A 26,967-nucleotide genomic window follows, 5' to 3' on the forward strand; every position below is an offset into this window, starting at 1 on the left:
ACACACTGAAGTCTTACTCAGCCGTATAAAAGGATGAGATCTTGGCATTTGGGACAAAATGGAAGGTCCTAGAGGGTATTATGCTAAGTGAAATGTCAGAAAGACAGACAAATAATATATGATTTCACTTACATGTGTAATCTAAAGAACAAAACAATTGAATCAACCAACAAAAAGCAGAATCAGACCTATAAATATAGAGAACAAACTGATGGTTTTTAGAAGGGCGGGGGTGGGGGATGGGAAAAAAGGGGAATGAGAATGGAATATATAGGCTTCCAGTTATGGAATGAATAAGTCATGGAATAAAAAGTACAGCATAGAGAATATAGTCCGTGGTATTGTAATAGCAGTGTATGGTGATGATGGTAGCTACACTTGTGGTGAGCATAACATAACATATAGAGAAGTCGAATCACTATGTTGTACGTGTGAAATTAATACAACAGTTTGTGTTAACTGTACTCAAGTAAAATAAATAAATAAAAAAGTTATATCACTGAATGGGGTGAATTTTTGGTGTGTGAAAAGTTCACCATGCCAATCTACGTGCTATTTTCTGGGATTTTTTTCTCCTTAGGGCTTTTGAATTACCCTAAATCGAGACTGATCATATAGTGACATTCTTGTTTACATTAATTTTAGGAAACCATCTCTTTCCCTCCTTTGTAAAGTTCTTAGATTGAGAGTAAGAGAATGAGTTATTTAATCTCATATCTAGAGCATTCTTATATAAATTATGGCTTGTCTTCCTCCCAAACATGGGAGGATAGATTTTTCTGGTATTTTTTTTTTTAAAGATTTTTTGAAAAAATTTATTTGAGAGAGAGAGAGAGAGAACACAAGCTGGGGGAGTGGGAGAGGGAGAAGCAGGCTTCCCGCTGAGCAGGGAGCCTGATGTGGGGCTTGATCCCAGGACCCTGGGATCATGACCTGAGCTGAAGGCAGACTCTTAATGACTGAGCCACCCAGGCGCCCCTTTTCTGGGGTTTTGATGCCTGCTTGTCAGGGGAATTTAATTGTGCTGCATATGACTCCTCTTGGCTTAATTTTGTGAACCTTGTACCCATTTTTCTTTCCCTGATAGTGGTGTATCTGCCCCTCTTACCTCACAACTGCCCTTTGTCCTGGGGGAAATGAGCTACGGGGACTATATTGTCTAATCTAGATTATTCCTTAATAGAGAAAGTGGACTTGGACCATTGGGACCAATTCAGAAAAATTCTCAGCCACTGTCTTTTCAAAAATCTTTTTCTTTCCCATTCTCTTCTTGTTCTGTCCTGAATTTCGGTCACTCCTTCTGATATTCCAGTTTAGTCTTTCTGTCTTCTGTTGTACTGAAACTATTTGCCATGTCCACTGAATTCTATTTTAAATGACCATAGTTTTCATTTCTAACAGTTCTGTTTTTCTTTTTCAGATCAGCCTGATATCTTTAAATAATCTTTTGATGCTTTTTCCTACTTTTGATACTCTATTGTTTTATTACTTTAAATATTTATTTTATATTCTGGTTTTAGAATTCCAGTATCTTTGCTTTTGCAGGTCTGATTCTGCCATCTGTTGCTTCTGCTGGTTATTCACACTCACAATGGCTCATTTCCTCATGGTTTGCCACTTCAAATGTGAATTCGCATTCCTTGGAACTCTGTCAGTAGGAATTATTTGAATCTTAGGTTTAGAGTATTTTCGTCAGAGAAGATTTGGGTCTGTTTCTGCCTGACTCCTGGTAAGGCAAAAAACCAGGTAGTATATTTTGGTTTGGGATATATATATTATATATATTTACATATTTATATATTTATATACTTATATATCCTATCGGTTCTCTTTCTCTGGGGAACCCTGACTAGTACAGTATTTAGAAATAGAATATTTAATTTATGTCCGAAAGTGTTGGCATTTTAGTTACTCCTCTGTTTAAGATTCCAGACTCCTCTCTCTTGGGTTTCTACCACACTAGTTATCTTTTTTCATTCACCTATGCCAGTTTTATTTTTTTTACCTGCCCTGTTGTTGTTGGGTCATTTTTAAGGACACTGCCCTGGTTGGTCTCTTGGTCTCCTGGTCTCCCTCTACTCTCTGTGCCAGGAGATCTCATTTAACCCATGGCTATATGTTGAGGATGCTCTAGTCTGTATCTCCAACTTTAATCTTTTCTCTGAGTTCCAGATATACATATCCAGTTCCTTACTAGACAATTCACCTGGACATCTCACAGACTTCTCCCACTTAACTTTGCCAAAACAGAATTGTTTTCCCCTCCTAGATCAATTAAATGGTGCTTTAGTTATAATCCCTGGGAAAATTATATAGTCTTTCTCATTTTACGGACCAAGACCTCAGGACCAAGGTCCATAAAATGAGGATAATGATAGTATCAGTATTAAAATAGCCAGTATATGTAAAAACAGTTAACGAAGTGCTTAGCATGTATCATGTATTAGCTATTGCTCCTTCTTGCTTTGTTTTATTTTTTCTTCAGTATTCTGCAATAAGGCTATAAACTCCAGGAGGTCAGAGATATTCTCTGCAGATCCCAGAACAATGCCTTTCACATGATAGGTCCACATGAAAATGTATTTGATAAATTGAATGTAAGAGGAAATATACTTACTGAAACCTAGAATTTATTTCTGACTTTGCTCTTTCTTTCACTGTGCCGCCAAGTCAGTCCATCAGTGAGAACTGTTAATTCTACTTTTAAACACATCTGAAATCTATTTTCACTAGTGCCCTCTAGTCCAGAAAACCATCACCTCTTTTCTGGACCACTATAACAGTCCAGCTTTGTTGTGCTTTGTTGTTTCCTGTTTATTAAACAGGCTGTAGTTTGGGACATATTAGGGAAAGGAGGAAGTGCAGGAGGAAGCTCAGAAATGAAGGGCCCTTCTGATCTAGAAGGAGAACATAGTGCCTGGAGGAGTCCATAATGACTGGGCATTTCTCACTCTTGGCTGTAGCTGGTTCCCTGCTGGCCAGAACCTCCATGTCACTTTTAGAGCTAAGGCCACGCTTGGCAGACTTCAGAGAAGATCTGCCTGGGGAGCTGTTCAGCTGCTCAAAGTGCTGTGTCGTGGTTGCCTCTTATCCCTACCATATCCTGGTTCCATAAATACTGCCCAGGTGGGCTCTGGTTGTCAGCCATGTGGACCCAGAGCTGAAAGCCACACCTCTTGTTCTGATGATGGGGGCTATGGTGATGTGCTGCCGATGCAGAGCAGTCTGAGGCAGTGGATAAAGTCATGGGCACCAGAGCATGTCCTGGAGGAATCAAGAGCTGGGTTCTTGTTATGGGGTGGGGTTCTGTGGTTTTGTGTCTTCTTTTCTGGACCTTTCTGTTTCATGTTCAGAGTTAAAAGCACCTCTCAAACAGATGGTGCTGCAAGCCCCCAAGAGCATGTTTCTGTAATTCATCTATTTGAATGCAGCTTCCAGGTGGGGAAAAGGAAGAGGACAAGAAAAAGAAGGGGATCTCTTAAATATTGTCTCTTCTACCTTCTGGAATTTTTATCCCCTTATCCTGGAATACCTGGTGAGGGAAGAAGCAAAGGAAAGATATCTTCCATTTGGTGCTAAATAACTTCTTGGACTGAATTAGAATGAGGATAGTATTGTCTGGTCCTACCTTCTTGGGACATCATGACTTTGAACATTCTGCCTCTATGTCTGATATCATGAGATTGCTATTAGAATAAGGATAGTATTGTCTGGTCCTACCTTCTTGGGACATCATGACTTTGAACATTCTGCCTCTATGTCTGATATCATGAGATTGCTTAAGCAGCTTGCAAACACTTTACCCAAGAGTATGTGTGAGCAATAGTGAGTCTCAAGGGAGATGGCTTGCATCTGACAATTGGGTGTGTTTGCCTCTGTGGAAGGTCACTGAATCAGTGGTAGCTGAATCTAATAAAGTTAGTATTTGCTTTAAACTTATTACATGCTAGCTGTGGTAACAAATATCAAGAGGATGTAAGGATGCATTTTCCGCTATTGCTGGAGAGAGAAGCAGTATAGACTGGAAAAAATCTGGACGATACAAAATAATATGGTTGTGTAATTTATTAAGATACTAAACTGTGTCTTTCTTTCGTAAACCCTACATTCACCAAATATCTATATCTGTGTCTATATCTATATCTATATCTATATCTATATCTATATGTACTTTAATGGTTTTTTCCTTCCAAGAGTCACTTACTGAGGAACAAATGTTGAAATAACTCTACAATTAGGTGGCAATATTAGGCGACTGAGTGTTATAGAATTCCAGTGTGTTTGATGAGCCAGCTTTTCCTTTTTGACAGCTAGATTAATTATGCTGTAGGGTGGAAAGAGAATATGATATAAGGGACCCTATGGGCTTGAAAGCCATGAGAGAGAAGGTGCCAGAGCCACTTCCATCCTTTGCCAACACCTGGGGCTGAATGGAAGCTAAGCCAGGGAAAAGTTGTTCTCTGGCTGCTGCCTGGTTAGGACCAGCTATCAACCATTAAGGCTCAGACTGCAGTGAGTCCTCTATACCCTGAGATTCTGAGATTCTGCCTTAGCCTGTCTGACCCATGACGTGGGAATGCCCTCACTTCCATCCAGGACCTTGGAAACCTCTTCTAGATTAGCAGGTAGGGTATTTGGACACTTTATAAGGTGTTAGTAGACAGATCTTTGCTCTTGGCCCAAAGGAAGACTATTCATAACACATTTGAAATCTCCCCCCTGAGCTGGGAGAAATGCTTCTTATGGGGTGAATATGAGATGGGTTAGAAACTTACAAACCGTACTTGAGCTTCTAATGGTGATGTTGACCATGCCTCGTACAGATGTTGCCTGCCTCTCCATAGGGTAAGCAAAACAGATCTGAACAACCATCTGAGTGTCAGAAAAGAGAGGTTTGAATGGATATGACACGTATGAGGCATGAGACCTTTGGCAAGTCTTTCAACTTTCTGGGATTAATTTTCTTCTCTATTAAATAGTTTTTAAAATTAAATTGTATTTGTGAAATGATTTCAGAAACTTGGAAAGTTTCCATATAAATATGAGCTTTTAATAATTCATTCTTCTATAAAATGAGGATAAGAACAATATGCATCAGGGTTGTTGTAAAGGTTGAATAAGTAAGGCTACAAGAAGTATTTTTGAAAACTCTTTGTATCTAGAAGAGCTTTATTATTTTTTAGGGTGTTTGTAGATTTAATTGTTTTGTTGCTTTCAGACATCAAGGTAGTTTTTGGCTTATCTTCCTCTTTCCTACATTTACCTTCCACTACTCCATCATTCCAAGTACTAGGATTTAATAATATTTGCCTGCTCCATATGGATAACAATAGAGAATCTGTTTTGCTCATGTAAATATAGTTACAGGAGATAAATCCTTTCTCTTGGTGACTGAGTCTTACCTAAGTAGATTAATATATCTTCATGGATCTTTTCCTGCTGACATTATTACATTCATCAATAAAAGCTATCATCACCATACTATTTCACTGAAATGTACAGTGAATATTCCTAATGCAACTCCTTACTTAAATTTTGGTAAAATTGTATCAAGCACTTCTTTAGGCCAAAATAATCCTACTACTTCATTTGTATTTTAAATGGCAGAGACTCCTGGAATTTGCCTTCATCCTTCTGATGCAGGTGCTCCCTGGAGAAAAGGGTCACACCCCCACTATTCAATGATGAATAAATAATGATCACATCATTAAGGGACTTAATCGTTCACCATACTGATAGTATTTAGTAGCTTATAAGCATTTTGATAAAAACCTGCATATGCATAGCATAACACAAGTATTACACTTCATTTAAAAATATTTTATAGTTAAAATCTTAATTGTAGACTTTATAGCTTTGTAGGCCTTATATTCTCCTTGGATCTATATCAAGGCATTTTATTTTTTACTTAGTTGTTGTTATTACATAGAGTTTCAAAGGCTCTTTTTTCACTCTTGTAAATTTCCATGAAGCAAGGTCTACATACCTTTTCTTTTTGTTGTCTGATACTGTTTTTTTAAATAAGTTATTAGCTTTATCATTTTATTTTAGGTCAGTTGAATTTACATCATCCAGATATAAAACTTAGCTTCTCTTTATTTGTTGCTAATCTCTCCATTTTCAAGTTGTGTAAATAAATGGTTCTCCCCATTTGATGGACACCTAAATCACTTCTGGAAATGTTTAAAATAAAGAGGTTATTTTGTTCTATGATGGGTTTACTGAATAAACTCTGTGGGGATGCCAGCTTGTGAATTTCGGAAAGCTCTTTAGCTGAATTTGATGGAGGAAGAAGTGTATAGCTAATAGCCAAAATCAGCTCCAGAACAACCATTATCTTCTTTAGCTAATGTTTACAGGCATGCATGTGCGCGTGCACACACACACACACACATTTAACTTAATTTTTGTGTAATTCTAACTGCAGTGGACATGGTCCATATCACAGACTGTTTTACATGGTTCTCTGTCAGCCGCATGGGTTTATGCGCCTCATATCTCCTCATCTAGAGAATAAACTACACAATTGAAAACAAGGTTTCTGTTTTGTCTCCATCCCCAGAGTATTCAGTATAGGGCTGACTGTACCGTGGGGTCTGAAATGTACTACCATATGGTAATATGGCCTTTTCCATTCCTGGCCCTTTGAATGGGACCAAGTCACACACTCATATTGTGAAGCAGGTGGTGAACAACAGCTCCAGTCTCATGTATTCACCGGGCACACCCTGACTCGTCCATTCAACATTTTCTGTAGTCAACTGAGCTCAGTTCCCTTGGTTTCAAGGTTTCTAAAGATTCATTCATTCATTCAAACATTTATTGATTCCCCATGTACCTATGCTGGATACTTACGACATAAAGGCTAATATCCTATCCTGTCTGCCAGCCCGGATCCTGTCATCTGGTGGTAGGTCTGGGTAAGAGTTCCTTCCTCAGGGGGGACTGGGTGGCTCAGTTGGTTAACTCTTGATTTCGGCTCAGGTCATGATCTCAAGATCATGATCTCGGGGTTGTGAGGTTGAGCCCCACATTGAGTTCCATGCATTGGGCTCCATGCTTAGTGGGAAGTCTGCTGGAGATTCTTTTTCTCTCTCTCCCTACCCCACCCCCACTGTATCTCTAAGATAAATAAGTAAATCTGAAAAAAAAAAGAAAAGGAGTTCCTCCCTCAGTGGAAGAAGTCAGGCAGCCAGTGCTGGCTCCATGTCAGGATAGGAGGATAGGGTACCCTAGCTACTATGCTCTAGGTCACATTATATTTCTAAAATACTTGAAATTTTTGAAATATAGCTATGTTTTTTGTGTGTGTGACATGCATTGATTTATGCATTAATCTTGTTTCCCCAGCTAGGCTGTAAGCTCCTTGAGGGGGGAAAAATGTGTTATTTGTGTTCTCTGAAACACACTTGAGAAACATATACCATGTTGATTTATTGATTTCTGTAAATTAGAGGTGGATTGGCTTTGAGACTTGGCTCAAATTCTAAATGATTTGACTTGTCCTTTATTGCTGTGCACATCTCACTTCCCTCTCCACTTACCCTACATTCCAGGACCCATCAATTTGACCACTCTCTTTCAGCACCTTCTGCGCTTTTGGCTCCTTGACTTGCAAGGCATACATTCAATCTTGGATGTAGTCAACTACCAGCTTTTTCAGCTCTTACACCCTGGTGTCTGAGCACTTTGGAGAAAAATCAAAGAATGGTAAAGACGAGGGCCCTAATGAACTCCTGACCTCTATCTAGCTGGGACCTAACTCTGCTTGGCATACATTTCTCTTATGAGAATTCATCTGTGCTTCTTCCTATTCATGGGGAAGCTCTTCCAACTCTATCGTTCTTTCCTGAGGGCCTCTTCCTTACCCTTTCATCCCTTTCTCTCTGGTATTAAACTGCCCAGAGAGAATAGAGGACTTAGAACACATTCCTCACCTCCCTGCCTCTTTTGTCTCTAGCAGCTCTCATCCTAAATGTCTCTTTTTTCTTTGAAAGGAAGCGACTCCTTGCCTCTTCCCTCTCTTCCCTTTGAAGCCCAGTCCCTTTACCTATGCCCTTGATCCTCTCCCTTCTTGATTTTTAAGGCCCTTGCTCCATCAGTTATTCAGTTTCTTTCCTAACTCATTAACTCCTCCCTCTCTATTGGCTGTTTCCCTTCTGCCATAAAATAAGATACGGATATCTTCTACCCTGAAAAACCAGTTCTGTTTCTCTTGCCACAGGATGATGGAAACAACACAAGACATGTGGAATGCTAGAGTGGGCTGTGAGATAGACCTAGATCTGATTAGGTGACTGACTTTCAACCAAGGTATGAAAGTGGTACCAGCCAAAATGGGGAGAGCTTCCATGGAGCTCATAGGAGTGCAGAAGCCAAGCCAACTGAGCCAACAGTGTGGAGAAGACCTGACTCCAACCCTCAGACTGGAGCCTGCATCCCACGAGTTTAGTTTGGCCCAGCCAGTTTGCAGCTGGCCTGAGGCCTGTGAACAAGAAATCAGGCACAATAATTTTGGGGTGGTTGTCGTACAGCATTATTGCAGCAATAGCTGACTAATACTAGCTGGTACTTCAAAAGTGTCACGAAAGAGATACAAGAGACAAAGGCAGAGAAGACATTAGCTCGTCTTCCTTCCATGCCTAGAACGCCTCTGGTTGCCAAGGGAAGGAATTAATCTACCACAATAATGATGATTTTAATCCACTGACGTTCTTTCTTTCTAGTTTGCTTTGTCTTTATCTTCCTTCCTTTTTTCGTTCATTCTTGTCTTCTAGTGTCTTTCACTATTGAGCCCTTACATTCTGCTGGGCACAAGGAATACAAAACAAAATCCATCTTTTCGTTTAAATGGGGAAATGAACTGTAAACAAGTAATTGATCCACATGCAAGATGCCCTGTAATAAAGTCGTATATAGAAGGAAGAAAAAACAGGAGAGGTTAGCTCTCTGTATTGCTGCAGACGGCCACGGAACACTTGCGAGAGGCCCTGTGCCAGGAGCCAAGTTGAACAAGGACACAGTCCCTGCCCTTGTCCCTTCTTTCCAGCTTTTTGGAATTTAGTACTTCACATCTATGATCACACCCCAGTCTGTGCTCTGCGTTCTTCACACACTTTATTTCCTCTGCTGAAAATGTTCACTTCCTCTTTACCAAGCCACCAACCTTGGGTCCTTTCCCAAGGAGGCCTTCTCTGCATCCAAGAGTAGGCTGGATTCCCTTCCTAGATGCATTTATAGCACTTGATATGTCTCTTACAGTAATAGGTGTCATACTTGAATTACTAGTTAAGTGTTTTCTCTGCTAGCCAACTAGTCCAAACCAAATCTGTCTGGTTTACTGCCTTATCTCCAGTAACTGGCTTAGTTTAGTGAATGGGATGGAATTGAATCGCTAAAGATCTGTTATGTGTAGGGACAGTAGGCATGGAGGCAGGAAGAGGGTTTGCAGAAAGTGCATCAGTTCACTTCCTAGGTCCTCGAATAAAATACCCAAGTTGCTACCCCAAGTTGATTCCTGAAGTTGGAAAAAAAGTAAACAAGAGAAATCCAATTAGGGTCTCCAAGGAGCTTAGCAGTACTTTGCATTGTCGAGAACTCTCTGATAGCTAGAAAATTCCACTCATGAGCAGCTGGCCTTGCTCATAGCTCATGACGCAGGCAGTGTTTGGCGATAACATTTCCTGGCATTGATGTGTATCTGCTGCGTGTACGGCTCAGGGACCTTGTCTTATTCACAAGAATACAACCCCCAGCAGTGCAGCATGGCCTGTGAATCCCACTAATCCTGGCAGGCAAGGCGGTGGGTGGCTATGCAGAAGGCTGTGTGCTCCTCCGGCGCTGTGCCTTGCCTGGGGCCCTGCCTCCTCTGCCACTGTCCTTTTGTCTTATTGTTGAGAGGTGGCTGCTATGCTCTGTTCTTGGTGAATGCAATCATTCAGTTCCTTCTCCTCTTTGTTAGCTGCAAACAAAAATATGAAAATTTCTACCTGCTAGAACCAGACGTCCTGCAATAGCTATTCAACAATTTGAAGAGACTGCTCAGAATAAAAAGGAGTATTTTGTACACTCAAATTCATCTCCATATCCTCAATGAGTTTTCAGTCATCATAGCTATGGGGTCATGTGGACTCATGCATAATGAGTCACATGATGGTAGGGTTTTCTTAAAACCAACTTACCGTCATGTGATGAGAAGCAGTAGCTCTACTAGTACAAAAGGGTGGGCAAATGCTGCCTGCTTTTGGATAAGCCCTCAAGTTAAGAATAGTTTTTACATTTTTAAATGGTTACAAAAAAAGTCAAAGAAGAATGGTATTTTTAGAAAGGGAAAATTAGATGAAATTGAAATTACAGTGTCCATTAATTAAGTTTTATTGGAACACAGCCATGCTCATGTGTAGAGGGCTTGGTGAGGGCCACTTTCCTGCTGTAAGAGTAGAGTTGAATCGTTGTGACAAACACTAGGCATGGTTGGCAAAGCCGCAGATATTTACTATCTTGCCTTTGGCTGACCCCTGTATTGGAGGGATATGGATTTTTTAAATTGACTGTTCCTGAATCTATGACTTACTCAATGGCCCATGTTGTGTTTCCAGTGGACTGAACTTCTCTTCACCCTCTAAGGAAAGATGTGCCACCGTGGGTGGCTCTGTTTTGATACCCTTTTCTGCCTGCCTTCATGTTATGGGGGTGGGTGTGATAACCGCAGCCCAGGGAACAGACCTGAGTGAGCAGGAACTACATCAAGATTCAGCCGAGAAGATAGAACTCAGGTGCAGATCTGCTGCCTCCACGTCTAGTGAGGCCGTCTAGGGTCTTGGTTACTCAAGAAAAACCAAAACTCTTTTTCTTTCTCTAAAGGGATTCACTCCTGTGGGAGAAATTATTAAGCAAAGACACTTGTCTAGATTATCTCAATGTCCCGTAGTAGGTCTTGTTGCCTGCCTCTGGTCGCCTGCCCCTGTTCTTCCCTCTGCGGTAGTGTATACCCATGCACAGAATTGTGATCGTTTGCCTTTGCATCGTCTAGACTGTGAGTTCCTGGAGGGCAGGGTTTTTTAATATCCCTGTGTTGTGAGCATCTGGAAAGGGCTGGGCACATGGTAGATGCACGCAAAATAGCCAAGGAATCAACAAAGTCTGTCATGCTTCTCACACAGAGTTACAAGTCTGGAGAGCTCATGGCGGTGTGACAGCAAGTACCGGCATCCACAGATTAGCATGGCCTAACTTTCTGGGTATTGGTGGTACTTAAAGATCTATGGTAGAAGTCACGATTTTTATATTTAAGCAAGCATGGCTAGATTATAGAGTAAAAGCTCAGAACATTTAAAGATGGAGCACAAACTTCAAAGAACTTGATCTGCTCTGGTGGTCATTGGGAGTCTGCCTCAGGTCTCTGGGGCGGGGAGAGGGGTGTCGGGGATAAATTCATTCTCTCCTGCAGTTAGAAATCTTTGGGGTGAAATTGTCAGAGAAGGACTAAGGTACTATTTCCCACAAGTCCTCAATGTGGCATCATTATTAGTTTTTAAAAAAATTTTATTTTTAAGTAATCTCTACACTCACATGGGGCTGAAATCACAGCCCCAAGATCAAGAGTCACACACTCCACTGACTGAACCAGCCAGGTGCCCCTGAATGTGGCATTCCTAACAATGGAGGCAGGAAGGTGGAAGAGAGAGAGAGCCTTGAAAGGACACGACCAGTTCTGCCAGTACTTACAAACGCATCGTATCTTTTGTCAGAGATCTTCAGAGAGCAGTGTGGACCTTTAGTCTAAGAGATCCTTTGAGAATCTGGTAAAACCTATAGACTGAATGAACTTTCACCGTCTACCAACTTGACTATAGTAGATTGTAACTTTAGCTTAATGTTTATTGTATCCTTATTGCTGCTGGGAGAGGGGTGAATTTTACCAGTCTAGGATTATTCCCTGGGAATGTGACTAAGGCCTTGATAATATGGGAAAGGGTGGAAAGCGAGTTATTGTTTAGTGGGGCATATAGTCTGAATTGGTATCCTAGATGACATTTTCCTCGATTCCGTCTGGTCTTCAGTGGTTTTTCCAGTGGGTCACTCCTGACCTGTAGACAGGCCTCTCCCTCCTGAGAGACAGGCAGTCTCTCACTCCTGTCTTTTCCTCTCTGTGTCTATGCCAATCTTTTTGTTCCTTTTAGATTCTTTTTGCTTTTCCCCAGATGCACTGGGCCACCAGAATCTAGATGGAGCTACAGTCCATCCCCACTTCCCTATTAGCTGGGGGGGGGAGGGGATATTGGGGACCGTGTAACATACACCAAGCTTTTTCATACAATTCCACTGTGCCCATGGATCTCAGATTAATAACCCCTGCCCAAGTCTGAGTCTAAAACAGGAGGTCTGTTATTTTCAGGATGAACAGAGGTAAGGAAGAGGGAATGAGGTGAATGAACCAGGAGGTTCTTCCTGTTGTGTGAATTGCTGGGGAAGGGGAAGGCGGGAGGGAGGTGAGTGGGCCCCAGCGCATAGAGCATCACTGGCAGCCGTCGGCAGCTAGCATCCAATCGTAGCCACATGCCTACTGTACTGTGTAATTCTATAGCTGTTTTGGCAGCGCCTACAGGCATGCTCTCTCTGAGTGCTATTGATTTCTTGGGGAAAGGAGATCAAAAACAAGTGTTATACTTGGTGTCGTGTGTTTTCTGGGGGAAGTAAATAGATTAGCCAAATTGGACAGACAAGATCAGGGCAAAGAGAGAAGAGGCTCCTTGGAACTGCCTTCCCTGAAATGGAATCTCTTAAAATGATCCACAGAGGAAATAAACTGATTAGGCAGGGCAGGGATTTATCCTGTACTCAGATCGAATGTTGCGTTTTGTTTCCGTCTCAGCTTCTTGTCCTGGGACTCAAACCACTCTGCTTTCCATTGGATTGCTCTTTGGTACCAGCAGCTCTGCTTGCCTGTGTCTTGACCATGCTCGTCCCCCAAGATGCCAGGGCTAACTGTCACTATGTTTCTGGATACTGCTCTAGAACAGCAACGTCTGGTAAAACTTTTTTTGATGATATAAATGTTTAAACAGTTCTCTGCCATTAAGTTCAGTAGCCCACTGGCCTCATGGAGCTTTTGAGCACTTGAAAGGTAGCTGGTATGACTGTGAAACTGAATATTTAATTTTAGTTGACTTAAATTGAAGTAGCCATTTGTAGCTTTTTTTCTTTCTTTCTTTTTTTTTTGTTGAGAAACTGTTTATTTTCCATCAACCTTATTTCCATTTGTTTGCCTTTGTGGATGAGCAGCTTAAGATCACTCAGTGGTTGTTCCTACCTATTCAGTGGCCTGAGCCATGGGAGCTGCGGACCAGTCTTTAGTGGCCGGCTGAGCGCCCCAGTCTTCAGCAGGAAACTGCTAACTCAGCACAGAAAGTACGAGGAGGCCTTCAGACCAGTCTGCAACTTCAGGAGCTGGAGCAGTCCCTTCACCCTGAAATTCCTCCTTGGTCACGGCCTTTTCAGCAGAGGCCTGCTCTTTCTTTTCAGTCTCTTCAGGATCTCTGTGGAAGTAGAGATGAGGCCTGACCTCCCAGGGGTCTTCATGGGAAGTGGTGCCGCGCAAGCGCAGAACTTCCCCGGCCAGCATCCACCACATCAGACCCACTGAGTGAGCTCCCTTGTTGTCACAAGGGATGGCAATGTCCACAGAGCACAGAGGAGAGTCTGTGTTACACAGAGCAGTGGTAGGCAGGTTAACATGTCTCCGTGAGAGGCTGGTGGTCAGCCCTGGGATCAGTAATCACCAGAAGTCTTGGCTCTCGGAAGGCTGCCAGGATCTGGTTAGTAAGGTTCCAGGAGTGAAGCATCCAGCGATAGGAGTGGCTCCAGTAGCAGCAGCAAACGTCAGTACAGCTCACTGGCCAGTATTCCCGGACGGTATGACACTGACATCGGCTGGGTTTTTAATGGGAACAATGGCATGAGCTGCCGGCAGAAGCTTCTCCAAGGTTCTTTTCAGATTTATGATGTAGATACCATCACTTTTCCTTCTGCAGATGTACTGTTCCATTTGCAAGTCAAGGTTGCTGCCACCTAAGTGGGTTCCTGCTGCAAGGAATTTTGAGGACATCCTCTTCCTTCATTTGCAGGACATCAAGCGTTCCGGACATGGTGAAAGTTTCCCTTTAAGTTACAATGGGAATGCAAAACAACACCATATGGACTCCTCCCTGGGTAGTGCGGTAACGCCATATATAGCTATTTGCTGTCCTCTCGTGCAGTGAAGTTTTAGATTCTTGCAGTCCCGGAAGTGTGAACCAGCGGCATCCACATCACCTGGGATTGGGAGATTGTTAGAAATATAGTGTCTTGGGCCTCACTCCAGATCTGCTGAACCAGGATCTACATTTTAATGGTATCTCCAGTTATTAGAGTGTCCATTAAAGTTTGAGAAGCAGTGCTGGAAATGAGTAAGTCTCAGGAAGAGATGTGGTATCTATCAGAGTGAGCTGGGTTATGCTGCAGTAACAAACAAGCCCCAAATCCAGTGGCTTAAAATAAACAGATTTTACTTCTCACTAATGCTTCTTGTCCATGGTGGGCCAGAGGGGGCTCTGTTCTACACCATTCTTACTCCAGGTTCCAGGCTCATGGGCCAGTGCTCCTTGGATCACTTGTCATTGCTGTGACATAAGGGAAAACCAACAGTGTGGTGAAACCTGTAATTTCTATTCACGTTTCGTTGGCCAAAGCATGTCACGTGACTACACCTAAGTCTAAGGGGCCAAGGAAGTGCAAGTTTATCAAATGCCCAGAAGGGGGAGAAACAGAATATTTGGTGAACATATATGTTGAACAGCACTAATGACTGTCACTCATAAGCATAATTACACCTTTTTTTGTTTGTTTTTTAAACAGCCAGTTCTGAAGATCATCATTTCAAGCCTGGACTTGCCATAGCTTTCTAATTGGTCTCTCTGTTGTCCTTTCTTTTTTTACATCACTACCATATTAATCCTTATAAGGCATTGCTCTGAATATTTCATTTCTCTGCTCAAAACCCTTCAATGACACCTCATTGTCCACCAAGTTAAGTAAACTCCTTTTAGCATGATGTAGTGGAAAGAATGCTACTAATTTATGTGTGACCTTGGACAGCGTTGCTTAAATTCTCTGAATCACAGTTTTCTCATCATTTAATTTGGAGATAAAAATACCCACCTTCAAGGGCTGCTATGAATCTTAAGTAAAATAATGTGTATAAAGTGCATAGTGTATTTGACATTTAGTAAATAAGAGCATAATCTCTGTCCTGAGCTCCTAGAGCATACTACACATATCTGTATCATAATATTTATCCAAAACATATTGAGATGACCTATTGCATGTCTGTTGCTCCTAGTAGACTTGAATTCTGTAAGGAATTTGACTTTACAATTATTGAGCCGAGCACAAGGCTCTGCATGTAGAAGATTCTTATTAAATGTTGTTTTAACTGCACATCATTTGTTAAGGGTTTTGAGCTCTCCCTAGTAAGGTTGCCTTATGTGTGTACCCAGTGTTAGAACCAAGCCATACCACTTGCTGTTCCTTAAACTAACAGCGTGTTTCTCACCTCTGGACCTTTGCTCATGATGTTCCTGCTTCTGAGATACACTTTTTCCTTCTGTACCTTAGCCTTTCAAAAGTTTGCTCATCACTTAAGTCCCACCTAAAATGGCACCTCTACAACTATTGTTTTTCTAATTCCTGAACCTGAAAGCAACATGTCCATTCTTTGAACATTCATAGTATTCAGAGAAGACTTCACTCAGAAGGCTGTGATGTTGTAATTCTTCTGGGAAAGTAATGACCAGGGGATTTATACTGGGAAGGCAAAGTGGAGAGCAGGAGACAGGGAGGACATTCCAGATTGATCAGGGTGGGCCCGCTCAAGTGCAGGGAGGGTGGAAAAAGAGGGCAGAGACAAGACTGGAGAGATAGGTGGGTATGAGAGGTTACCGGCCTTGCAGGCCATGGTTAAGAAGTTTGAATTTTATCCTGAGCCAGTGGAGATGACTTTGAGCAGGGAAGTGACATGATTGTTTTTTGCAACCTAGAAAAACCAGTTTAGGATGAGGATGAGAGTATGGTATTTAATAATTGAATGTAATAGAGATATTAGATATTTAATAATTGAGCTCCAGTTTTCTGTGTTAAGTCAGTTAGCATTGTCTGTTTTCTGATCATGATTTGGTCTTTCCAATGCCTTTCCTTTTCTTATGTCATTTATTTATTCCAGTTGCCTACCTAGCCCCTGAAGATGTTTGCGTTTTCAGCCCCTGTCTTAGGTCTGCACTCCAAGCAAGTATCCTCTGATAGCTTCAGTCATCTATCACTTAGGAATTGCATTTGGCCATTTATAACAACGACCCTTCTCTCAACAGTGTCTTCAATACGATAGAGGCTTATTTCTCTCTCATATAATAAAAGAAGTCTGCAGGTAGCTTGTACAGTTTTTTCTACTTGTTTCCTCTGCCATCCTTGACCCTATGGCTTCCATTCCCAAGATTACCTGATGCACAATGGCTGTTGGAGCTCCTACCATCACATCCCCATTTCAGGTAGTAGGAAGGAAGAAGTGGGAAAGAATGCATTATTTCTTAGAGTTCTATGTAATGAGTCTGCTTATAATCATTGGCAAATATTTAGTCACAGGGCTACCAAGGGGTGGGAAATGTAAACTTTTATTCTAAGAGGCTATGTGCCTGGCTAAAAAAAACTTGTGTGTGGATTTTTTGTTTTGTTTTAAGAAGAGACTTGTGAGGGGCACCTGGGTGGCTCAGTCGGTTAAGTGTCTGCCTTTGGCTCAGGTCATGATCCCAGGGTCCTGGGATTGAGTCCCACATCGGGCTCCCTGCTCAGTAGGGAGTCTGCTTCTCCCTCTACCTTTCCTCCCTGCTTGTTATCTCTCTCTATCTCTCTCTCTCTCACTCTCTCTCAAATAAATAAAATCTTTAAAAAACAAAAAAAGAGGTTTGTGAGATTAGGAAAACAGCAGCCTCTGCTATGGTATGTGGCTCCAACCTTCATTACATACATCTGTTTTTTTGAAGACTTTGTGCTTCCATTAGTACATACTTGCCAAAAGTTCCATCGTACCAAGTCCTACTAGTATCTATCTGTCTTCTGGTATTTAAATTGCCATTTCATTTATGTATTACCTACACTCTGTGCCTTGATGAATATATACTTGTCCTGAATTTGACAATTTCTTGGTCAGATTTCATCCTTAACCTTCAGTCCTCCATCTCAGCAAGGGAGAGATGAACCAGGAGGTACTGCACAGACTTAGGGCAGAAGCCCCAGATGTGTTTGAACAGACATGCCTCAGTTGATACCTATCTAGATGAGGAATATATGATTTCCGTTGCCCACATTTACTTGTTCCCACAGTGCCCCTGTTTGGATTGTTTGTTGTCAACTTCGCATCCCTATGGCCCCTCTCTAAGGTTTTCTCCACATTACAGAAGAGAAATCAGGAACTACACTTATCCCTGTTCCCATCTCTATATTGCTCCAGTCTTGAATTTGCTAATAAGAAGAATTTACATAAGATTTGCAAGGCAGAAGAGTGGGAGAAGCCAGTGTTTTCTGGAGGCCATTGCAAACTCAAACTTGCTTCCTAGGGAGTTTTGTGCCCTAAACTCTCTGATGTTTCAAGCTGAGCTCAAGCTGCGGACCAAGCTGCCTCTGATTTCACAGGCAGCGCCCCTTACCTCAGTTCCCTTAGCTCTTCCAGTGGCCGTAGACGATCCTAATTCCTATACTAACTGTTTCATAATGAAATAATAGGGTGGCTTCTCTTTTCCTGAATGAACCCTGACTGATAAATCCCCTCTCACCTGAGTTAACTTGGTTACAAAAATTTTGGAGGTGCTTTTCCTAGAATACTATTTATATGGCCAAGCAGGTATGTTATTTTACATTGCAAACATCCTTTGAGATTACATATATGAATATTAAAATATACAGTACAATTACATCTTAATTCTATATTAGAATTTATATTATGTTTTATAGTATATTATAAATGTATGTCTCTCATCTCTCTGAAGGATTGATTTCCCAGAGTACTAGAGACTACTTATACCTCTTGCTTTAATTACATTTTGGCAAGAAGGTCTCTCACTGTGCTCAGTAGAAATGCCTTAGGAGCCAGTGCAGGGTGCAGTGGGAGTAGGGATGGTGATAGAGTCAAAAAGTGAAGTGGAGGAGCTCCCAGCTCGGTGGGACTCCAATCTGAGTTCCCAGCCCTGCACTCTTACTTTATCTGTAGAGCTCCGCTTCCGTTAATTGACATATGAGTGATCCACTCAAGATTTCATTTGATAGGAAGTGTTTCAGTGATTAAAAAGAAGGTTGAAAGCTGCTCCTTTAAAACCCTAAATTTGAGATGTGCCTTTTAAGTCTCAGCTCCTCCACTTACTAGCCGTGTGACCTTGGGCATGTCATGAAAACTCTGAATTCGGCTTCCTCAGGGGTATGATAATACCAATGGCAAAGCACTGCTGAGAAGATGGAAAGAAATAATGTCCATAAATTTGAAGGGCTGTACCAGTCAGGGCTCTACTCTCAAGTGCCTGCAGGGCCAGGCGAGTGACAGAAATGAATGAAATAGGCCATTGTGAATGGGAAAGGGCATCTCCCAATGAAAAGGAGCATCCTCAACTTACTGTACTTGTTAACATTTGGGGGAGGGGCATCTGGGTGGCTCAGTCCGTTAAATCGCTGCCTTCAGCTCAGGTCACAATCCCAGGGTACTGGGTTCAAGTCCTGCATCTGGCTCCTTGCTCAGCGGGGAGCCTGCTTCTCCCTCTGCCTGCCCTGCCTGCTGCTTCCCCTGCTTTTGCTCTCTCTCTCTCTGACAAATAAATAAATAAAATCTTAAAAAAACAAAACAAAACATTTGGGGGATGTGATCAGATCTTTTGATTTTTCAAGAAAACCTGGAAATAAGGATTTTTGGAGAGGAATCTCAGGATTTTAAAAAGGTTGATACTAATTTCACTTTTAAAAGCTAATCAAAACACATACGCTCATTTGTGGGCCTCCTTGTATGACCTTTAATTACCAAGATACCAATTATTATTATTTTTAATGGGCTTTGGAAGCTATCGATTTTAGCCTTTCCTGTGAGCTTGCCTACCTCCTTACTTTCTGTAATGTAGCTTCCCCCTTGACCCAGGTCTGACTGATCATAGTTTTCCATCTAAGGGGTTGGTATTGGGCAGAATGCTAGGGAAATCAGTCTGTCCTTCCTTACAAGTCTTGCTCAACTGCTCTGGGTAGGCATAGAGATGCCAATGACCATATTCCTTTTTTTTTTTTTTTTTTTTTGAAGATTTTATTTATTCGACAGAGATAGAGACAGCCAGCGAGAGAGGGAACACAAGCAGGGGGAGTGGGAGAGGAAGAAGCAGGCTCATAGCGGAAGAGCCTGATGTGGGGCTCTATCCCATAACGCCAAGATCACGCCCTGAGCCGAAGGCAGGCGCTTAACCGCTGTGCCACCCAGGCGCCCCAAATGACCATATTCCTTAGTCACTCGGTAGAAATCCAGTTGTGGGAGAGAATGAGGCCAAAAAGGCGAGATAGTGGAGAGAAAAGAGACCAAGAGAGTCCTGGCAGCACTGAGTTAGCGAGGCCTTCATTTTTATAGCTCTTTCCTTAATCCTGTGAGTTACTAAAAAATATTCCTCTTAGCCATAGAAGCCAGTAAATTCTCTTTCGATTTGCTTAGGATAACTTGAACTGAGTTTGTTTCAGTGACATCTAATGAAAAGGACTACTACTATTAGTAGTAATAGTAGTATTAATAGAGATAAAATTCATTAGCCATCAATTACTTTAGAAATAAGGCAGAAGTAAATTTTTGGATTTTGAAGAACTGTCCTTGAACTAAAAGAATTTTTTAAGAGTTTACGAATTATAGTAAGAGACTTGGTATTTGGAATAGTGAAAGAGATAAGCACAAAATGAGGCTTTTTATTCTTATACGTTGTGGTGTGTAATGGTCCCTCATAGATCCTGTGCCATCCATCATTTGTTCATAGAATTTTCTTAGAGAAGTTTCCTGGTACCACTGTGTGAATAGTTCAGTAGATTTTTATTCTCCCAGAGCACAAACCAAGAGTGCAGATCTAGAAGAAAAGATCCAGCAGACGCTGACGTTATCTGTCTGGAATAAGTACTGAATTGATGGGAAAATGAAAAATAATGCCTGAGAACACTTTCTTAGATGTTATGTGTGATGTGCGTAACTAAATAGGTATGTTTGTCGTTTGCTAAATATAACTTAATAGCACTTAAAACCAATTTATGAGGGGAAGAAATAGAAGATGTAGAATGATCTGTAGGATTCATACGTAGATAATACAAAAGCAAAACATAATAAAAAATTGAAATGCCTCTCGTTTTACTGTAATAGGAATCTGTCTAGGCCTGGGAGGTTGAAGAGGTGATACTGGTGGCAGGAAAAATTATATATTACCTTTATGACACCCCATAAGGATGTAGTCATTTCTGAATGTGTGCGGTTAGTTTTACTTTAGATGCTATCAGAGTGATCAGAGATTTTACAGAGAAAACATCTTCCTCAGAGATAGGTAAGCATTCCACTGGGAGCGTAGTTACAAATGTTCCTCAGAGTTGGCAGAAAGCTTGGCAATGTGCTCCTTACGCATCCTTTAAAGTACCTCAGGCTCCTTCTTCATTCAAGCCCATGATTTTTTGAAATCTTGAGCCTTTACTGGAGAGGAAACCTTAGAAATCGAAACAGAGTTGAAACAGTAAATTCTGTGGGTGCTTGGGTTAAGAAAAACCTCTCAAGATATAGCTTCCTAATTGGGATTGTTTTGTGAATTTAGTCACATTAATCCATGTCTCAGTTAATTATGTAATAACATTTACATGCCTGGAGGCAAATTTACAGTTTTTGCTCAGATTTTTTTCTGAAAATGTGACATTATGCTCTGAAATCAGTGCCAAGATATTAACTGTAAATTGAGTTTGGTGGGGTGGGGGGTGCGTGGTGGTGATTAGAATTCCTACTCTGGCTCTCGGACATGTTAGTATATGAGGAAGTGTTCCTAACCATTCTACCCTTCCATGATACTAGACCAAATTTTCTACTAAAGTTTTAAATTTTATATGCTGACTTCACCTCTGAAAAAGTTCCTTTACTGTTGCCTGTAGGATAAAAATGTAAACATTTCAGCCTAGCATTAAATATTCTAGTCTCACCTCCAAAGAGTATGCCTCATACTGGGCCAGAGTGACCCTCCCAATGCTGTTATAGAAAGAGTTTGATAAATGCTTGTTAGAAGTGTGAAGTCTGAGCTGTGGATGCCAAGTGAAATCTTCACTTCACTGAGCTATAGTGTGGCCAAATGCAGAGTTAAGTTGAGGTATTTTCAGTTTCAAGTCTTTCTTTCAGAGTCTTGAGATTATGGAAGACTACTGGTCACATAGGGTTAGATATAAACTATGCCTAAATATTCCCAGCAGGTTGCTGGTTGTGCTGTTAATTTTGTCTGCTATTAATTAAAATTCCACAAGTTTCTGTGGTAATATATTTTGACTTGTCTTAACTTTGAGAATCAGAGGATTATTGATAACTCATTCAGTCTCCAACTCAAGGCACAAATCTCTTCTGCCATGTCTTTAATGCATTCACTCAGCAGAGAAACCCTTCTTAAATGCCTACACTGAGCCGGTGATTGTGCCAGGTTTGGTGAAAGACTCAGAGATTGTAAAATATGCTCCGTCCTCTGGGGATTATAGTCTCACAGCAATTATGCTACATGTTTATACGTATACTAGTTGATGGGCAGAGATAGGTGGCTTAATAGAAGTGGAGATAGAATGCTAGAAGAGTTTCAGGGTAGGGGAGACTAATTTTGGGTGATGGAATAAAAAGTATTGGAGGAAGTGGCTTTTCAGCTGAGGCATAAAGAAGGGTAAAGGTTTAAACTCACAGGGATGGGAAAGAAAGAAATTCCAGTGAGAAGGATAATGTGAGACAATGAAGGAGTTTTATAAAGGGGACGTGGAGAAGTTAGGTGTGCCTGTATCATAGAACATGCTTAGCAGGATAACTGGTTAGAAGCATAGTTAGAGAGGGATACATAAGGAGAAACAGGTTTCTGCAGGTCACTGAGTACCTTTTCCTTTTTTTTTTTAAGGTTGATTTATTTTAGAGAGAGAGAGAGCGCGCGCGCATGAGCTCAGGGGGAGGGGCAGAGGGAGGAGAGAGAATCCCAAGCAGACTCCCTGCTGAACGGGAAGCCACGTATGGGGTTCAGTCTCAGCACCCTGAGATCATGACCTGAGTCGAAACCAAGAGTCGGAAGCTCCACCTACTGAGCCACCCAGATGCCTCCCAGGTCACTGAGTCTTTAGAAGGGCAGCCAAAATATGTTGTATGCTATGCTGCAGGACCTGTGGAAGCACTGGCCGTTTTGAAGCACGGAGGTGACACGATCAAACTGTACTATTAGAAGATGACTCTCAGGGCTGAATGTCAGGTACACTGGGGAACCAAGAGACTAGAGTCAATGAAATGAGTTGGGGACTAGTACATGATTCAGGTAAGAGGTAATTAGAGCTCTAACTAGAGAAGTAGCCAGAATAATCATGAGAAGGCGATAGGGGTTTAACCCATGGGATTTCAGGACTAATTGTGGAAAGCAAGAGAAGGAAAGACATAGAAGTTACCTTAGCAGTTTTTATCCAAGTACCTGGGGAAATGGTGATGCTGAGGAGGAAGAGCAGATCTGGTGGGAAGGTAACAGTGGGAGTTAGGATGAGTATGCATCACAAGCCAGCAGTTTATCAAGCTGGAGATGTCCAGAAAACAACGGGACATGTGGGAGTGGAACTAGGAAGAACCACCAGTAGTATAAGCAGAGACTTGGAAGTAGAAATGATATTTGATGCCATAAAAGTACAGGTCACCCAAGGAAAAAGTGTAGAGGGGAGGGAGAGAGGGACAAAGCCAGAGATTTATTTGGGGAAATTCATACATTAAGAGACTGGGAGTTCAAAGAGTGAGTATGAGCTAGAGAAGAAACAGTTACAGAGGAAGATGACCAGGAAGATACAAGGTCGTGGACAGGAAAGGAGGTGAGAGCTTCTTAGCCCAGGAATGTGCTCAGTGTGCAATGTGCCAAGAAGGTGAACAAGGGTAAGGGTTGAGGGAAAGCCAGTATCTCTTAGGTGAAGTAGTTAGATGATCTTTTAAGAGAACCCTTTTTGTAGAGCCTTTTTGCCATAATTTAGGTGGTAAGGGCTTCAGAAAAGAGTTGAGACATGTGCTCAAGATGGGGTAATGTGTTCATGCTGTGTTAAGATCTTATTTGTCCCAAGCATGCAATAATACATTTTAACAAGTAAAAAAGGTAATAAAAGACTTAGTGGAAGGTTCTAAACTCAAGGCCAATAAAAACACAGTGTTGGTGACAGCTGCAGTATAGACCTTCTGGGCTTTCTATTTTGAAGCAGGGAGCTTGGTTTCTGCAGACATGATCCTCATGAGGTGGGGGAGAATAGCCATGTCATTGATTAAAGCTGCACAGTTTCTACCACTTGTGAAAAGAGACTGCTATAAAAAAAAATGCCTCATGATGTGTACTTGGTGACTGGCTCTAACAAGCTGTGAGCTGTGGAGTGAGGAAGAGTTTAGGAGTCGAGGTGGGAACAGGGATTCAGGAGGGACGAAAGCACAGCCTCCTGAGTAGGAACTGGGTTCCAGAGCCCCCTGGCTTTGTCCCTGGATCTGTGACAGACCCGCTGTGAGGGCGCAGGCCTGGATTTGGACTTGGGATACCAGGCTGATGGGTGGAGACAATTACAAAATGTCTACACAAGAAGGGTATGACTGTGAAATACTAAAACAAATCACACAAAAAGATAGCATGAAAACAAATGAATTTTTAAAAAGTATCTACTTTGAACAAGCTTGTAAACAGAATTTAAAACACATGAAAAAATTAATGCTTTTGAAAAGGACAATGAACAGAATAAAAAAAAATCAGAACATGAATTCACTCTGGATGAAATTATTTTAGGAACCGGTCTGGCAAAGACTTTTGTGTGTGTTTAAGACTCAAAAACAAAACAAAACAAAACAAAACCCAGAGATATGTTCTATTAAAAATGGAAGTATTACAGACAAGTATTAGAGTCAAACAACACAACACATGCAAAATGCTATACCATATGATTTCCATCTCCTAAAGTTTAAAAACTGGAAAAACTTATGTGGTTTTAGAAGTTAGGATAAGGATAGTGTTATTTTGTAGTATAAAGAAGAAGAGAAAGGGTACAAGGGAGCATGAGAGACTTTTGGGATAACAATATTTTGTTTATTAGGTATATATACTTAAGTTATATATACTTATTAGGTTATATATACTTTAAGTTATACATACTTATTATTTATACTTTTTCTGTATCCATGTTATAATACAAAGAGTTTATTTGAAAATGGGAAAATAGGGCGCCTGAGTGGCTCCGTTGGTTGAGCGTCTCACTCTTGATTTTGGCTCAGGTCACGATCTCAGGGCTTTGAGATGGAGTCCTCTGTCAGACTCCATGCTCAGCAGAGAGCCTGCTTGAGACTCTTTCCCTCTGCCCCTCCCCATCATGCTCTTTTGCTCTCTCTCAAATCAATCAGTCAATCTTTTTTAAAAATGGGAAAATAAACTATGCAGAAAAAAGAACAAATGGCTTTATAAGTAAATCTTGGGAATTAGAAGTATAGTTATTGAAACAAAGTAGTCAACAATTATGTGGGGTTTTCTGGGTTCCATAAATAACACCTCTCTCTGTACTACTATATTTGAAGTCAGTCGAGGGATAGATTCCAAAGGCAGAGAGAAAGTACAAATGAGCCTCGTTAAGTGAAAGAATCCAGACCAGAAAGCCATATATTGTATGATTCCATTTATATGAAATGACCAGAATAGACAAATCTACAGAGACAGAAAGTAGATTAGTGGTTTCCAGGGGCTGGGAGTGGGGTAGTGTGGGGTGTGACTGCTAATGGATACAAGGTTTGTTTTTGGCATGCTGAACATGTTCTGGAATTAGTACGGTTGTACAACTTTGTGACTCTACAGAAAAATGAATGAATAGTAGAATTTAAAGGGGTGAATGTGACAGTATGTGAATTATATGTCAATTTAAAAAAAAAGTAAAAAGCAAAAAGCCAGTCTTGCCACTGATACCACAGCTGTGTTGGAGGACAAGGCCAAACTATGCAACCAAGTGCCCAATAACTTTGCTGATGTTTCCTGCTTATTCTGTTTCTAGCTTATCCCCATCTCCAGTTGGGTCACACCCATGGTTATTTTTGGGGTGGCACACACGCACCCAGAATTGCTGTCTCATATCAGTTCAGAATGCAGAAAGAGGAAAAGACCAAGCTTCCAGGGCGTATAGCCTTTATGATGGGTTAGTTTTACCCAATCAAGGAATGTGAAGTAATACCTGCCACCCAGCAATCAGGTGCAAGGAATGTGTAAGGGGTGGAGCAAGAATCAGGACTGTCACTTTCTAGGGAACATCCCTTCATAAAGATACCTGAGGAGTGAGGGATAAGTCTGTTTTTTTTTTTTTTAAGTTTTAATTATTTACATAACCTCTACACCCAGCGTAAGGCTTGAACTCAAGACACCGAGATCGAGAGCTGCATGTTTTTCTGACTGAGCCAGCCAGGAACCCCATAAGTCTTACTTTCTAACAAAATCAGCTCTAGGTTGACTGGACACAAAGTGAGAATTTGCACATTAAAGATAGTAGTGACAAATTCACTCTGTGTTTAACACTGTCTTCTCATTGTAGGGAAGCTGCAAAATATCAGAGAGAAAGGGAAACTTTAAAGCCATGACAGAGGAAAGGCTGACAACTTACAAAGAAAACAGCTGTTAGACTTATAATTGACTTTTCAATCAGCAAAACAGTTGCCAGAAGACTCTTAATTACCATTGTAAAATGTCAACCAAGAATAATAACCAAGGGGAATTATTATTCAAGATTGACGACAAATAAATATGTTTTCAGATTTATAAAAGTATAAGCGTTTACTAGGCAAATATTATCAATGTAAGAATCGTTAAAGATATAGAGTGTGGAAAAGTGAATGCAGAGGTAAGCCCTGGGATACAAGATGTAATAGAGAGCACATCGTGTTAGAAAATGTCTCTAAGAGTTGATGTAAAAGAAACAAAATAAAAAACCCCAATGTCATGTTTTTCTTTAAGATAAAACTAAAGAGGGGACATTTGATGATAAAGAGTGCTAAAATCCTTGCTGTGTCTAAGAGGGAGATAAAATACTGTAATATTAGAATAATGTGTAGCTAATTATATATGCTAAAAAGTTAACTAAAGCCATGGTAAGAAAATCTACAGGTGGATAAAAAAAAGCATGTAAAAAACATTACCTAATGTAGACAAGAAAAGAAAAAAGATAAGCAAAGAAAATATTGGTAACCTCCAAACACAAAATAAGATGTAGAAATAATTTAAAATAAATCAGGTATTATGAATTGTATAAGTAGATTAAGTTTTCATAAGACAGAGATTTTTAGATGGATAGAAAAACAAAATCCAGCCATATGCTGCCGCTGAAGCTCACCCCAAAAACAAAATTACATGGAGAGGTTAAAAACAAAGAGATGGGAAAATAAACTAATTAGTGTAGCAATATTAGTAGCATTCAACATAGATTTAAAGAAAATTTATTTCTTTATATCTTTCTTATTAAAGAAAATATTAATAGAAAAAGAGGACAGTTGTGTAAAGAACAATCTTCTGAGAAGATCTGTGATTAACAATCACAATCTATTTGCACCTAAAGGCATATCCTTGGAAAACATGAAGTAAAAACTGAACAAAATGTAAAGAAAGATGGGAATTGTAGTGGGAGATTTAACCCCTGTCAGAT

General features: G+C 40.9%; 1 pseudogene; it reads right to left on the reverse strand.

The window, feature by feature from the left end:
- Nucleotides 1–13,291: 13,291 nt before the first annotated feature.
- On the reverse strand, nt 13,292–14,147 carry LOC113266780 (40S ribosomal protein SA-like; annotated as a pseudogene).
- Between the last annotated feature and the right edge of the window lie 12,820 nt (nt 14,148–26,967).

Source organism: Ursus arctos, unplaced genomic scaffold (genome assembly GCF_023065955.2).
Source record: "Ursus arctos isolate Adak ecotype North America unplaced genomic scaffold, UrsArc2.0 scaffold_9, whole genome shotgun sequence".
In the NCBI taxonomy this organism is placed as follows: Eukaryota; Metazoa; Chordata; class Mammalia; order Carnivora; family Ursidae; genus Ursus; species Ursus arctos.